Source organism: Phasianus colchicus, chromosome 2 (assembly GCF_987193195.1).
Source record: "Phasianus colchicus chromosome 2, bPhaCol1.hap1.1, whole genome shotgun sequence".
NCBI lineage: Eukaryota > Metazoa > Chordata > Aves > Galliformes > Phasianidae > Phasianus > Phasianus colchicus.
The window spans coordinates 72,556,571-72,572,227 of NC_143437.1; the positions used below are offsets into that span (position 1 = coordinate 72,556,571).

Consider the following 15,657-nt stretch of genomic DNA (forward strand, 5'->3'; position numbering starts at 1 on the left):
CATATATATTTCCTCTTAAAGCAATCAGACATAGAATGATAGAATCATAGAATCATAGAATTGCTCAGATTGGAAAAGACCTTAAAGATCATTGAATCCAACCACAACCTAACCAAATTACCCTAACAGCCCAGACATCAGACATCAAAATGGACAAACTTCAATATTTCTGATCTGTAACTTCAGAAACTTTTAAGTAAAAAAGGGATGCCCTATCCCTATAAGTGCTTATACTCATGCTGGATAGGGCTTTGAACAGTGTGATCCAGTATAGTGGAAGATGTCCCTGTTAATAGCAGAGGGCTTGGAAGAAGATGATTTCTAAAGGTTCCAACTCAAATCATTCTATAATTCTCTGAACTTATTATTCTATAGGTGTATGAGTTCTTGTGCAGCATTCACGGAAAAGTGTTAGATAATGCCATATTCATATTTATCTTATTCACATGAGAAGCTAACATATAAATTGAAAGTAGAGTTTTAAGGTATGTCATGCTTGATGTATATCAACACATATCTTAAGTGTTTTTAATTAGAACTTAGGCCAAGAGTTTCAGATGCACAAAATTACACTTTGATTCTTTCCTTGTGTATGGGTAAGGGCTAATATGCTGCAGTTTTGGTCCATATATACTTGTGTGAATATACAGGATATAGCTTTAGAGGAAAGAAATAACAACTTTATTTCTGGGATTAATAAAACTGTTAAAAAACTAGCTTGTGACTGATGAACATTCTTACTTTTTCCTTGGGAGTCCTAAAACAGATAGGGAAGGAAAGTAGTAATACAGGTTCTCAGCTCTCCTGTTCTCGTAGTCAGCCTTATATGGTCCCCATACAAAGAAAAATGAACAATCAAGTATCCTTAAAGCTTTTAATTATGTTTTTATGCCACAGTCCTTTGTTAAAATTTAAGACAAGTACAGATACACTGCTTCTTTGTGAGGCACCTTTTCTTTTTCTATAGGGAAGAAAAGAGTGAGAAGTTCATACAGATTGCTTTGTCCTTTCTGATTGTTTCTTCTTGAGAGAACTGATAAATCTCTTCACAACACTTGTCTTCCACATGGTTCTAGTGATTCAATAAAGAGCATAGAAGTTGGCCAATCTCTAGTTAGAGATTGCTTATGGCTAACCTCTACTCCTGAATGTAGCCCTAGAACACAAAAGTGTTCTAAAAATAAAGCAGTTACCCATGTGAAAAGTGCTGTGACTTAAAAAGGAACAGAAGTTAGATACCAAAAAGAAGTGTACTGTATTTGTTGGCATACTGTAAAAAAATAATTGTGCATTTCAATTTGTCTGGCTTTCTTTTCCTGCATATTTCTCAGTGCTTTTGATTTTTGTTATCTTTCCTAGTTAGCTGCACAAAAAATAAATAATTAAATAAATAATATATATATATAAGTTCCACTCCTAAATATATATATAAAATATATATAAAATATTATATATATATATAAAATAAAGTAAAAAAGAAATCACTGACGGAAAGCAGAAATTCTTTTAAGTCAGCTCATCTCATTTAACGTGTGAGATAAACAATTACATTCAGCACAAAGACACAATAGAATGTGATTCAGAGGTCTATTAATGCAACATACATGTACTGCTTTGTGAGTGTGAAAGCTGATGTGTGAGTGTAGCAACACAGTACAACAAAATGCATTTTCACATTCATTATTGAGGAAAGGGACAAAAATTAGATGTCCTACTAAGTTCTATACTAACATTATATTTTGAGGAAAAAATAATTTGCCACACTTTCTTCCTTATTTTGGAAAGTCAGATAGTCCTAATTCTGGTTGTACATATCGTGGTGGGTTAACCTTGGCTTACTGCCACTTGCTCCTGGCCCCCAGATGCTCTCTCACTCTCTCTCCTCAGCAGGACAGGGCCAGGAGAGGGGGTTGGCAGGAATTAAGATGGAAAGACTCATTGAGATAAGGGCAGAAAGATCACTTACCAATTACCGTCATAGGCAGACTCACTTAGGGGATAATGAATGTAATTTATCACCAATTAAAATAGATGCGGATAGTAAGAAACATACAAAAATTCAAACACTTCTACCCCTTGGCCCCTTCTCTCAGGTTCATCTTCACTCTTTCATTCCCACTTCTGCCTTCCCTCCAAGCAGTGCAGGAGAGCTGGATAACAGGGGGTTGTGTTCAGTTCGTAACGGCTCTTGTGTCACAACTTCCTCCTCACACTTTCCGCTTATTCCAGCATATGCCATCTCCACTGCTGCATCCAGCCATGCCCCGCAGTGGGACTGTAGGACCCAACTGAAACCAGCTGTATTTGGTATACAGCAGCCTTGATCTTTCTGCACAGTGGACCTGAGCAGCCACCTGCCATCAACTGGACATAGGCACCCAGTACAGTCATTTAAAATATTGGGGTTGAATATGCCTGTCATCTCAATCTGCTTCTTATGGATAGAGGTTAGCAAGACCTCTATGCTTTTAGTAAAGCCATCTTGAAAGGAGAAGATGGGAAGAATTGTTGTGTCCATGACTTTTTCATTTAATCTCATCAGTTCAAGTTCAGTTTGTGGTTCTGCAGATACATCACATAGGCTTTTCTTCAGCTTATGTTGATTTTTGCTGGAAATACATCTAGAGATAAGTTTATGACCTGACCCATGAGAACAGAAGATTGTTTTCCTGCTTTTCTATGAATAAAATTGGAGCATGTTCTCTAACGAGTAAGGGATTTGGGTCAAACAGCTCAAAGAGATGAAACTTGAGTTAAAAACAAGGGGCTGAACCAATCTTCATAAGGCCATTCTTAGTTTCTCTTCTATTGGAACTAGCATGCAGAATAGGTATATTTTTTCACTTAAGAGCTACTGTGAGTTAAGTTCAAGAATAGCTTGAGGAAGGTGTCTATTCACAGAAACTGATGATTTTCTGAATACTAAAATTGCTGGGAAATCAGAAAAGTACCTTAATCTTCTGTCTTGTTCTGTAGTCACCCTCCAGTTAAAAGCTCTCTGATGCTCTGTGGCAGGGATTATTTTAAACTAAGCTCATCTGCTAACTAATGAAAAACACTGCATAAATACATGACAGTTCTTGCTTTGCAGGAAATAGTCAAATATTATTTATTCTGTTCTCTGCATGAAATTAGGTGTCCACTGTGTAGTACTTGTGTCTTTGAATTGTAGTGACAATGTGAGGATAAACTACTTCTGTATCCAGAAGGCTGATATTAGCATCTTGCAGCATTAAACAGGTTTACTTAGGTGTTGTTGGCATACTTCACTATGAAGCTACTTCTAATGGAATACTGGAAAAGTGTTGCAAAAAGTAAGACACATTACAACCTGGAATGAGAGGCTGCAAGGAAGCAAAAGAGAGAATACTTCTAGCAGTATTATTTGCCTATACCTAAAGGAGCTGACAAGATTTTGTGGTGACTCCAGCAATGACTTTTGAGATGTACACATGGAATAGCAGTCATTTTTCAGAATGAAGTACTAACCTCAGAAACAGTAACTTTTGTCCTCTGTAAAACAGACTGAGGAACAGACTGCCTTCATGGCTTTTGGGACTCTTTGTCCTAAACACAGACAGCAGCACAGTGAAGGCATGTGGCAAACACTTGTTAGCAAATTGCATTTTCTTGAGAAGTAGCTTGTCTGTAATGCTAGGATATATAGGCTGATTTTTTGTTTAATTTGCCCACTAAAATTTGTGGAAGATATTTTTTTCACAGTGTTCTTCAAAGTGCATCTTTCAATTTAAGATTTTCTTCTTCCCTTTTGTGCTCAAGATAGCTGCTGATCTCTTGCTCTGCTTCTTTCTCACTATAAAGGTGACAGACAGTATGTGGAGACATTCACTGCAATACATCCAGCCAAGTAACCTTAGTTCACCCTTCCTCTTTCATGGCTTTCTTTCCACCACAGAAGCACACATTTCCTTTTTCCAGATCCCCTCCCCCATCAATTTCTGTCATGGCAGCCTCTGAAAAGAAAACTTGTCAAATAAATGTGTTTACTGAGACTACTGCCAAATGAAAGAATGCAATATCTTTGATAGTTTTATTATAAACTACATTTCCAAGTGTTGTGGTATAACAAGAATTTTCTAGGTGCCTTTTTCCTATTTGAAAGCATAGTAGTGTAAGGCTATTTTCCTCAGCAGAAAACTTAGGAAGGCTTCCTTTTAAGTGCAGACTTTGGCATTCCATCACCAAGCAACTCCATGTGGTAGCAACAAAACCACAGGGATAGTGGGCAGGGTATTAGCAGCATTAACCCTAAGTACACCACACAAGGCTTGCAAAATATTGTATGAATGCACTATGTTTGCAAAGAAATGAAATGCAATTTTATAGGACCTATTTTATCATGGCTCCTTTACAATAATGACTTCTTAATTATCCCAGGAAAGGATAGACATATATTTTTTTTCCGATTATGCTAACTATAGCAGGGAGAAGAAAGGTAGCATTTCTGGTCAATTATGCCAGTGCCTGTTTTCATGGCATATCTTTACATCACCCTCAGTGGTATACCCTCAAAGTTTTGCCAGTAGCCCAAAATATGCGACTACTTGCAGAGGTATAACTGTCATAACTAGTCTAGTACTGAGATATTCCAAAGGATTAGCGGTGTAGTCCTCTGATTTTTCAATCCAAAAAAGCTTGCCGCTGTGTCCATGAAAAAAAAACACTGACTGTCAGCACAGGCAGTCCCTGCAAATCTCCTAGATGAGCTAAAATGACATTCTGGAGGATTTGGAGGTGTGCAGGAATGAATTATTTCCAAGAGTGCAGAGAGATACTAAGGACAGTATTTTAAAATTAAGCTGGAACAAAGGGACAGTGTTATTTCTGAAATCATGGGCACTGATTAATGAATAAAGATAACTTGTCACTTCTCTTTCCTTACTTAGAATTCTGAAATATTCAGGGCTAATTCTTATCAGCACCTTGTCTCAGGAGAGCTCAAGAATAAATACTTCAAAATCTCAAGATATCCTTGGAGGATCACTCTGGGGATCAGATTGGGCATCTGTGGCACAGGAGATTTATTTAAAGTGAGAAGCAGAAGGACACTGGGGCAAACAGAGGTGACAGAGGCCTTTCTAGCAGGAGATAGTATCTACAGAGATACTCTGGAAATATTAAAAGGACATTGAATGCAGTGTGAACAGATAAGGATCACATGCAAGCAAACGTTGTTGGAAAGAACACTCTTTGAAATTGCTGTACCTGTCCTCTGGCATATTGTACCAGTCCCAGCCACTGCATATCTACATTTATGCGAGGAGCAGTGTCCTCTTAGACCACACTTCCAGATAGCTGGAATTTTTCACCTGCAGTATAAAATGAAAACTTAATGCCTTAGGATAGCGTGAGTGTAATTTCTTATCTCCGGGTGCTCCAAGCTGTTTTTAGTTCAGTTCTCTGAGACTGGAGAATGCTTCTTTTTGATGGAATTAACTCTTACTGTTCCCAGTTATACTTCATTTTTAGCAACTGGAATGGTAGACATTTTTCCCTACTATTTAAACATGGGCTTGCTACCATGCCTTTTCATGCTTTCCCTGCAGATTTTTGAAAACTGCCTAATATGAAAAAACACAGCTGAGCTGCATACAGTTACTTTTAGGCTGAGAGTTGAATGAGCTGCTAATCTCAGGCTGTGTATTTTTATTCTATTGTCTGCAACATTCTTTTTCTTCCCCTCTCCACCTACTTTGTTTTCAAGTTATTTGTTCAGTTCCTTAGATTCTAGTTCTGCGTTTGCACTTTGAGAACAATGTAGAATGGTTCTATACAACAGTGGCATTTTTTGTTATGAACAGCTTAAAAAAATGATGTAAGAGCTTAATTAAGATGGGCTAGTTTAGGGATGGTGCTGAAGCTGCAACTGTAGAATGTTAAGTACAAGTTAGACATGCATCCTTCAGCAATGAGATTAGACTCCGCCTTCAGGTTCTGAGGCTGGGTTAGATGACCTCCCTTGATTCCTTCCAGCTCAGTGATCATATTAAACATAGGTTGTTGTAAAATGTACCTAATGAAAACACAACTTGGTAACCTACAACTGCAGAAAATTGCTGAATAAATTGAGTAAAAAAATCTTCCATCTTGAAGCTTTTCTTGAAGGCTATGGAAGAGCAGTACTTCACACAGTGAAAAAGTAAGAGAAACTGAAAAATTGTGTGGACAACAAAAAATTATTCCCTGTCTTTAAAGGTAAAACATAAAGATTCCTGTCAGTTTCTGGCTGGGTACTGCTGCTATTTTGCAAATCTCTGAATCTCTATATCTCATCCCCTTTGGCCTTGGTGAGAAATAGCCAACTCTCAGCTCCACCATCCATGTTGCTGTGCAGTGCACAGTGTGCTGCAATGGTTCTGCAGCCTCCAGCCTTCCCCTGATTGTCATCCATCTTCTCCTCCTCCCGGCAGCACTCATGTGCTGTCAATCCCCAGCTGCTGAAGCACCAGTTCAGTGGTTCCTCTCTGCAATCTGATTGCACAGCAGAAGGCATCAGCCAGCTGTGCACGGTCTCTTAATAACAGAGAAGAGTGGATATAGCACTGATGCCCATACTGGCATACTGGAGTGACTTTCCTTCAATCCTCTTCTGCCTCGGAAAAAGAAAAAAAACGAAGAAGAAGAATTACATGAAAACCCTATCTGCAGGAAATATTTTCCAGCCAAATACAATATTAGCATCAGAACTCTGCTTCACGCTGTATCACTTTCTACTCATGAACCCTAAGGTCTGACTACACTGGTTCTGTCACTGTCACAACTGGAAAATTTGCCCATGCAAAGCTTTACTAAAATTCAGCAACATCGTCAGACTTGATAACATGCAGAGCTAACTCCACATTGACAAGTCCACATCAAAGCTAGTTTACAACTTATAATGTTCTCTGAAAGGAGTGGTGGCTTTCTATACTGTGCTGATCACAGAAAAGAATGTTCTTCACCAGCTTTATCTACCTCCCCAGGAAAGCACCTTGTCTTCCTGAAGATAAAACTCATCCTAGCTGTACAGCAAAATCCAATCTTCTTTCAAAAGCACTGAAAATGCTCTGGATCAAATGAAGCTGTACAAAGAAAAGCAGATCCTGAAGTGCAAAAGGTGGTTTCTTTCAATTTTCTATGGGGACAGCAAACTGCTGTTCTCTCCGACTATGTCAGAACTGAGGAAAGATCTGTTCAGTAGCTTTGTGGCCAGCTTGTAAAACCGCACTCAACTATAAAACATAGAACATATCTAAACAGGCTATGCATTTCTGATGGCCACCAGCCCACCAGTAAGCCCTAGTTAACTAGCTATGAAAATGGTATGAGTTAAACCAGAGATGGGGCATAAAGTAGCAAAAGAAGAATCTTAGGCTTTGCTGCGCATGTATGCTAAACTCCACATCCTAGCATCACAATTACTTCTAGTTGATTTCCTAGTATATATTTCCCTAGAACAATGGAAAAAAATATAAATATTTTTGTTGGCAAAGCAGACAAGGCAGAGTCAGCAAAGGGTGGAAGACACCTGCTTAAAATAGTGAACACTTATTAGGGGGCATTACTTTTGTGGCAAAGAGAGGCTTACGGAGCTCTAAGGAACAGCAGTTTGTGTAGATTCGATTAGAGGCTGTGTACAGCACTCACACTGTTGAATGTTGCTGCATAGGCAAGCTTGAATATTTTAATTGGGATTTAATGCTGCTCTTTTTGTAGATACAACTGCGTTGATCTGGAGGATCCTGCCAGTGGCAAAACTCTTGAGACAGTTCTGAGTCTAGAAAGAAAGCCTGAGAACCCTCTAAAGCATTGCATAAAATCCTCATAATTTGGTTTCTTCTTAACGATTCAGTACTCTGTCTGCCTACCACATTTTTCTTCAGAAACTCATCATACCTCTGGGTTTGGGATCTGTACTGATGTCCCCACTTTTTGTTTTTTGGGGGGGAGGATGTAAGTCAATGGTCTTGCTTCAATTTGCAAAGCCTATATTGCTATAGATGTTATTTGCCAGACAGAGACTACCCTAAAGAGTAAAGTGAGAAACTGAAGTTCTCACATTCACTGTAAACAGCTCTGTGACTGAAAGGGAGAATGGCATTTACTTGGACAGTCAAAAGGAAAATGAAGAAGAGAGCTGTTAATTTCTAGGCCTTTTTTCCCCCTCCTTTTTAATATGGCCATATTCTCTGCAGGTAAGACTTCTTTTTGCCCTTCATAGGGTGAAAGGACAGCTATTCTTTTAGAAATCCATCCAACCGAAGTGACTATCCTGAACAAAGAAGTAACCAAGTGTTGGTCAACAGGACTCACAGTGGCCAAGAGTCCTTATCGAAGTTCTGCACCTTGAGCTAAGTCCCACTCTGCTCTTGTTTTCTTAAAAGAGAATGCGTTACTCAAAGCTTCTGGTGAAAGTCTGTGTATATAAAATACAAACCCTTCATATCTTAAGATTATGAGTGCCAAAAACAATCATTGCTTATTTTCTGTCTGGGAAAAATGCACTTCAGCTAAGTGAGAACTTGTAAGTGCAAGTACCTTAGCACAAAATTGATGGACAATTGGAAAACCAGAAGAATGGCAAAAATCATTGTCCCTTGCACACCACGAACTACATTTTCAAGGTGACTTGTATTGGTTAGGTATTAACTATTTAAAAAAAAGAGTCTGGTAGGTGTAAGATGGGAGGTAATCATAAAAATCGGACTATTAAATAGTTTGCTGTAACAAACAAGTTACTAAGTTGCTATGAACATTAGCCAGGTTTGGTAATGAAAAAAATTTAAAAAGGAAACTTTAAAAAAAAAAAAAAAAGAATCCAAGTGACTTCCTACTCATCCACAGAAAGAAAGAGGAAGATCCACAAATTAAATAAAAAGTTGTTCATAATAAGTTTATAAGTACTTTAAGATCATTCATAAATGTGCACACACACATAAACAGAAATAAAAATGTAATCTTGCAGAATCTAAACAGCAAAACACTGAACAGCAAGAATGAAAACATATTTTAAATAGAATTATTTTAGATAGTATATATTGGAAAATGATTGATACAGTATATACTGCAAAACCAGCAAAAATAACAACACCAAACCTCTCAAACTGCACAGAAAACAAAACCTCAGCTGAAAGAAACCAGCGGTTAATTTCTTGGAGTCTGCCTTTGTGTGCACAACAAAAGGAAGAGCAGCGAGCTGGAACTACTAGTCTAACAAGCTGAGAAATACAAAGCTTAACAAAAAGTCACTGAAAAGACATTTTATATAGGAAAAATAAGTAATCCTCCAGTAAAAAAACGACAAATACATAAGATGAATGAATTTGAAGGAATTACAGTCTGGAAAAAATCCTACAGCAGTTACCAACACCTACATGTTCTAAGATGTTTTCTTGCTACTACTTATTGCCCAGGTGAACAGATGGACTGATGCCTCTGAGAGCAACTCTCAAGCTTAGAATATAGGAAGGAAGAATATTCTGCACCGTCTGTTGACAGTAAATTGTTACAAAACAGACTGATAGTTTGTACGGAGCTCGTGTTTAATTTGGAAGGACTCAAGAAACTTGCGGCGGGACTTGCTATTTTCTTGCTTTCTATTTCCTTTTTCTATGCTGTCAAAAAAGCAAGTATCTGCAGAATAAGTTAAAGCAGTCCATTCTGATGTTCAGTTACTGAATTTTACTGTCATACAATATTCTATTGTTAATAGAGCAAAAATTCCATAATGAATTCATGTCCTTTTTACCACTACAGTAGCGAGTTAATATAAAATTATTTACTATACCTTGAAAATAGAATTTGCTAGGCAATCTTTTTACCATCTTAAGGTTTGTAGCCCATACTTTTTCTCTGCTACAACCCTGCTGTACATATTAGAAAGAAGCATTTAAGCAGGCAAAAGAAAAAGATTTCATTTGTTTCTGATACATGAGGAAACCTTTTTATAGCCATCTTGCTCAGAAAGCAGCTTTTTAAAGAATCTTCACTGTGATATTTTGGAGGATATGCAAGGAGAAAGAAAGAAATGGAATGGAAATGGAAAAAATGAAAAAAAAAAAAAGAAAAGGAGCTAGGCATGAGGACAGCAGCGCTCTGCTTAATTCCGTACTCCTCTGCTTTGAGGATGCTGCTGTAAAGAAAGATGATGGCAAGCAGTTGCTTTTACAAACAATGTGTGACTCCCTGCAGTTAGCACAGCTTAGCAAGGATGATAAGACTAATTTGATGACAAGGACGATAAGAGGGACCTAACCCCATGCTTGGTTAGTCTATTCCCAGTCCTAAAGAGCCCCAGACCAGAAACAGGCACTACTAATAGGGCTCAGGGGAAACACCGGTGTCTGACTTTGATACTGCAACCCTGAATGCCTCTGCTCATTTTTTTTTTCTCAATGCTAGTCATGCTTTAACTCCCCCTGGCTCTCTGCCTTTCAGCCTTCTGTGCACTCAGCAGACTGGTGCTAGCATATGCCCAGGAGGGGCTCATTCTTCATAGGGATGTGGACACTCACATTGATAAACCAGCAATTTTCCTAGCTCTCAGTCCTGCAAAGGACTTCATGGCTGCACCTACAGCAGCAGATTCCATCTCAAATGCAGTGGTAGCATCTGCTTATGCTTCTCTGTTTCTAAAGGAACAGGCATAGGATGCAGTCCCTTTATGCAGCATTTGGAGCTACAACCTTGGATGAGGGATACAAAACCTACTTGAGTCTGAAGTGATTTGGACCTAGATATTTCACTTGCCTTAAAAATTTCCCAGCTCCTCAATGGCAGTGGCAGTTGATTTTAAAATGTGTGAAAAGCTTTACAATTAGGTGGAAAGAATCCTTTCCTCCCTATTGGTGCCCTAGCTGCTAATCCAGACACTACTCTTTTCCCTTGACCTCTTTCTGTCTCTTGCCTATTGACTCCCTAATGATTTATGCCCAGGGTGCATCTGCAGCAGTAGAGCATGGAGTCTGCCTGCTCCTTCCCTGTGCAGTTGCAGTTTTATAATGGGGAACACTGTGGGAGGGGGTGGCAGAGATTATTTGAATCTCCTCTTTTGGAAAGATCACAAAAAAAAAAGACCGTATTCTGAATAATTGTTTTTGCCATTCTCCTCTGGCTAGACTTAAAAGGTGTAATACCCTAATTTCTTCATAAAGGATAGGACTGATCACTCTGACAACAAGGGAAGATTCCTAGCTGTAAAACCCAAGGAGGAGAACCCATTTCTGAAGAGCACTAGATGTGCCTTAGAGAGAGATGGAGGGAGGCTCATGTTCTGGGCCGTCTCTTCCATTTCTTGTCCTGTGTGTCTCCATACTTAGAGGCCTAAGTAAATTCTTTCAATCAGTGGACATCCTAGATACCCTAAGGAAACTTTTGGGTTCCTATCCCGAGGCTGACAGTTAACAGCCAGACATGCTAATGCTGATTTTGAGTGCAGTACAGGCTTTGGTCTGTCAGGTCAGATGCAGGCTAGACATCAAACAAAACAAAGATTAAATTACCAAGACGTGTCCCTCCCGTCCAAATTAAATGGAAGTAAATGGGATTCTTATACTGTAATCTTTCATGAGAGAGTGAAATCAAAAGCAATAAAAATGGTATTAGGAAATATTGGTATTACTGCCCAGCATACAAATAGGATGAAGGACAGTACAGTTTTGCCATGACAGTGAGAGCCTGCTGGTGCCCTAACAAGCATTTCCCACAGGACAGAGGACAAGGAGAACTTCCTGACTCATCCATCACTTTAACTTTTGTTCAGTTAAGTGAAATTAAATTTGAGTTAACCTACAAATTAATTGCTTTCTATCCCATCTTCTATAGTATGAAATGTGATATTTCTCCTCCTTCAGTAAAGTACTTTTAAATCTGCAGATTTAAAGCAAAAACAGCACTGCTTTGGATGCAGCAATACTTCTGAAATACCTTAAATATTCTTAAGGGCTTTTATTAACATTAGACATTCTAATAAACATTCTAGTCACACCACAGTTAGAAAACTATTACTGAAACTGCTTTAGTGGGAGTAAAGGAGGGGTGAAAATGAAGTCCAAGTAAGACAAAGTGATTAACATAATACCATAAAGTTTTTATGATATGTGACAAAGATGATTTTAATTTACATCAAAACAGTTGCATCCGTGGGATAGAATATTTTCCTTCAAACAAATGTCACACGAAACTAGTCATAACACATTAATTCAGATCAGATACCACTGGCATAGATCATTGTTTCAGAGCTCTACAGCTCTACGTTAGTAGTGGAAAATGGAAGGTATAGTCAGGTTTAAGCCAATGACCTCTTGATCTATATAGTAAAAAAATGCAGAAGTCTTTTCAGAACTAAAGTATAAAATCTGTCAGCAAAGTTAGATTTCTTGAAAGACAAGAGATATCAGAGATGAAATCTTGCTCACATGAACAATGGCAAGCCTTCTGTTAATTTCAGAATGGTTAGTGTTTTGTTCCTTCAGCTGAATGTAGCAACATGTGAGAGGTGAGAACAAGAGAACAAAAGCTATTCTTTTGTGAATAAAGACAATTTAGAAATAAAAAACCTATGGCAACTCAAGAAACAGCAAGGCAGATGTAAGTCATGCTCAGGGAACCTAAACTCCGGAGCAAGTTATAAATAATGAACACTCTCCTACACAGACACACATGCATCCATGATCTGTAAGCTAAAGAAATTTAATCATGTATTCAAAGTGTCTCAGTTTTCATACTTGCAATGCATTATAAATATAAATATATACACATATATACAACATTTATGTGATATTTGAAACACATTTTTTAGATTCACTGAAATGTGTCATATCAATTCTGCTTTTTAGTCTGCGTCCATATCTTTATATGTATGTAAGTGTATACACACGTGTGTCTGCTTATGAAACTACTGCCCAAACTGGTGGATGTAGGCAGAAGCAGTGGATACTGAGCAGGTGTGGATGGCAATGGAGCAGCTACTACTGCCACACGGACACCTATTGGGAGAGAAACAGAGCATTGAATTCAGTGAGGTGCCAAGCAGGGAGGGATAGGTAGAAAGAGGAGGGTAAAAATGAAGATGGGGTTATTGTATATAAGAAATAAAATCTTTTTCTTTCTTATGCTTTAACCGTTTTATCAATGAGGACGTGAAAGAGAGCATTGATCTCAAACAGTTCACTTAGAAAGATGCACAGCAGAAGGCTGAATCCTGCAATCCTGAAAATCATTTAAAGCATGAGACTTCTGTAATATATCTGGAGATCTGAAGTTTCCTTTAGGCTTTTGGAAAAAATACAGCAAGGAAGAGAAGGCAGTTGCTCATACAAGGATGCTGATATATGTGTCCATGACATGCCAGTAGGGTGGATTTACTCAAGAATTGTTCCTTATATGCAAACAAGGTGTATACTGGGTAGCTAATATGAATAGAAAACCTTGAAGATACAGAATTCTTAAAATCCATTTTATTTTTCATTTCTACTCTGCCCATTTTTGCATTTTCAGCATGACAGCAGTGATTATCAGCTTCATTTTAATTGCTAGTGAATATCTTTCAAGTTTACTGCTCTTTCAGGTTTTGAATCATAAATATAATAAATATTACAACTATTTACAACCAGCTGTCTCTAGTGGATTGACTTTAGCTGCTTATACAAAAGGTTTTTTTAAATGAGCCAAATGAAAAATATTTCTAAGGACATTTTAGAATAAGCTCTTCAAATGTTTCAGAAAAAAAAAATTATTTGTTTGTTTATTTATTTCCTACATAACTTCTGTTCATTTTATGAGTTATTCTGTTCAGGTTCTTATGTCATGCCTGACACCTTGGCACCTGGCTTTGATACTTATTGTTATAGAATTGTGCTCTACAATGCAAAAAGGGAAGGTTAAAGTGTAAGCAGGATATGTTTGAATTTATTGTGCTTCAACTTTCTGTACACATAGAGGTTCTTTTGTTCTATATGAGAATAAGAGAAAGATGACCTGAGTGCATGCAGCTGCTTTACTTCTTTAACACTTCTGAGTCCAGGTGCCTGGCTGGGAAACTGTACCTTTAGGAGATTTCAACTTTGGTGCATCTTCATTCTCTTATTGACAAGCTTCTATCATAGGATGTTCAGCAAGAGAGAGGATTTCTTTTGCAGAGCTTCTGCAGACTGATTTACCACTAGAGAAAGTTTAGCCCAGATGGAACAAGGAAGATGTTGTAGGAAAATCTGTGAAGACAAGAGATTTTTTAACTCCTGCTTTGGTGTTCATTCTGGGATAATCAGCAGTTGGCAGCTAATGTGTGCTACACAGTAAATAAATACACCATATGTAATATACTTAATGAATTAATTTTGCTTCCTTTAAATTAGAACAACTAGAACAAAACAAACAAACAAAAGACTAGTTTCAAATTATTAGAAGCTAGAAACATTCAATAGAAACCAGAGGTAAAATGACTCTATCTGTGAGTCATTTCTACCTTATGTCAATCCTTTTGAGCATGCATTTAAAGTGAATTCATTATTTTATTTCTTGGATGGAGAAGAAACAGCAGATACTGAAACTATAGTTGCTGCTAGCAGTTGTCAGGAAAACATACAGAGCCCATTATAAAAAAGGAGTCCCTTTACAAAGCTTGAGAACCATTTCAGGCTCTGGTGGGAGCTCTGGAGGATCCACATCATGCCTGCACATTGGTTTGGATCTGAATACACTCACAAAGCTCTGGAGTAATTTTGAAACAAAGCCTCTGAATACTTCTCTTTTGAAAAGAAATTAGTTTGTGCACACCTAAATCTCTCTAAGAACTGAACCAACACTAGTAAGGAGAGAGAGACTGGAATCCCTCTGTGTTTCAGAATTGCAGTATGGCTCCCAAGCAAATCTAATGCAGGCAACTAGCACAGCAACGAAGTCACAAGTAACTGTGGTTGATTTTTTATTTTTTTATTTTTTTTTCTGTCTCAGCAGTAAAATGTGCCAAGACCTGGTATATTTGCTAAGGAGTCAGAAATAACCTCGCATAGCTATATGCCTAGAGATCTAGTAGCACATTTAGCATGTCTGTGAGCTCTTTCTATGACTGTTTGTAGCTTTGTAGCTCTTGGTGAGCTCTCAATGACATGTTACTAACACTAAATACAACAGGAGAAATGCTATATTTACCCATCAGAGAAAAAGTGCTTTTAAAAATTGAGCTACTTTGGATTTTCAGAGGTATATCCGTGTGGAAAAGACATTTTCCAGATTACAAATAATATATTTTTAAAACGTATTTTCAACATAATAGGAACTCATGAAACATTTAGAAATGTACGTACAGCTTAGAGGAAGTCTTCCTGTTTTGAAATACATTTTGAATGTCAAGCAAGCATTCATTCAGTGCCCGTGGTGTAAGTATTTAAACAAAAGGTAAAAGATCACTTAACAGAACTCATGTATGATTGATAAATATTGGAATTTGATTGTGTTTCTGTGTTATTTAAGATGATAACAAATGAAATGTGTGCATCGGGAAAAAAAACTGGTTTCGGATAGATGACCTTTACTTGCTGATAAAAATAAAATGAAACAAATTACTTTTCAGCCACTCTGAAACTACCCTATTATGCTGAAGTGAACTGTAAGCATTTCACCAGGAAGTTCTAATAGGTTTGCAAAGAATTTTTTTTT

General features: G+C 37.7%; 2 protein-coding genes across 2 annotated transcripts in view; both read right to left on the minus strand.

Moving 5' to 3' along the window:
- Positions 1–15,657, minus strand: part of LOC149919106 (uncharacterized) — a 278,061-nt gene that overhangs the window by 137,109 nt on the left and 125,295 nt on the right. The window lies entirely within an intron of this gene.
- Positions 1–15,657, minus strand: part of FUT9 (fucosyltransferase 9) — a 109,782-nt gene that overhangs the window by 1,379 nt on the left and 92,746 nt on the right. The window lies entirely within an intron of this gene.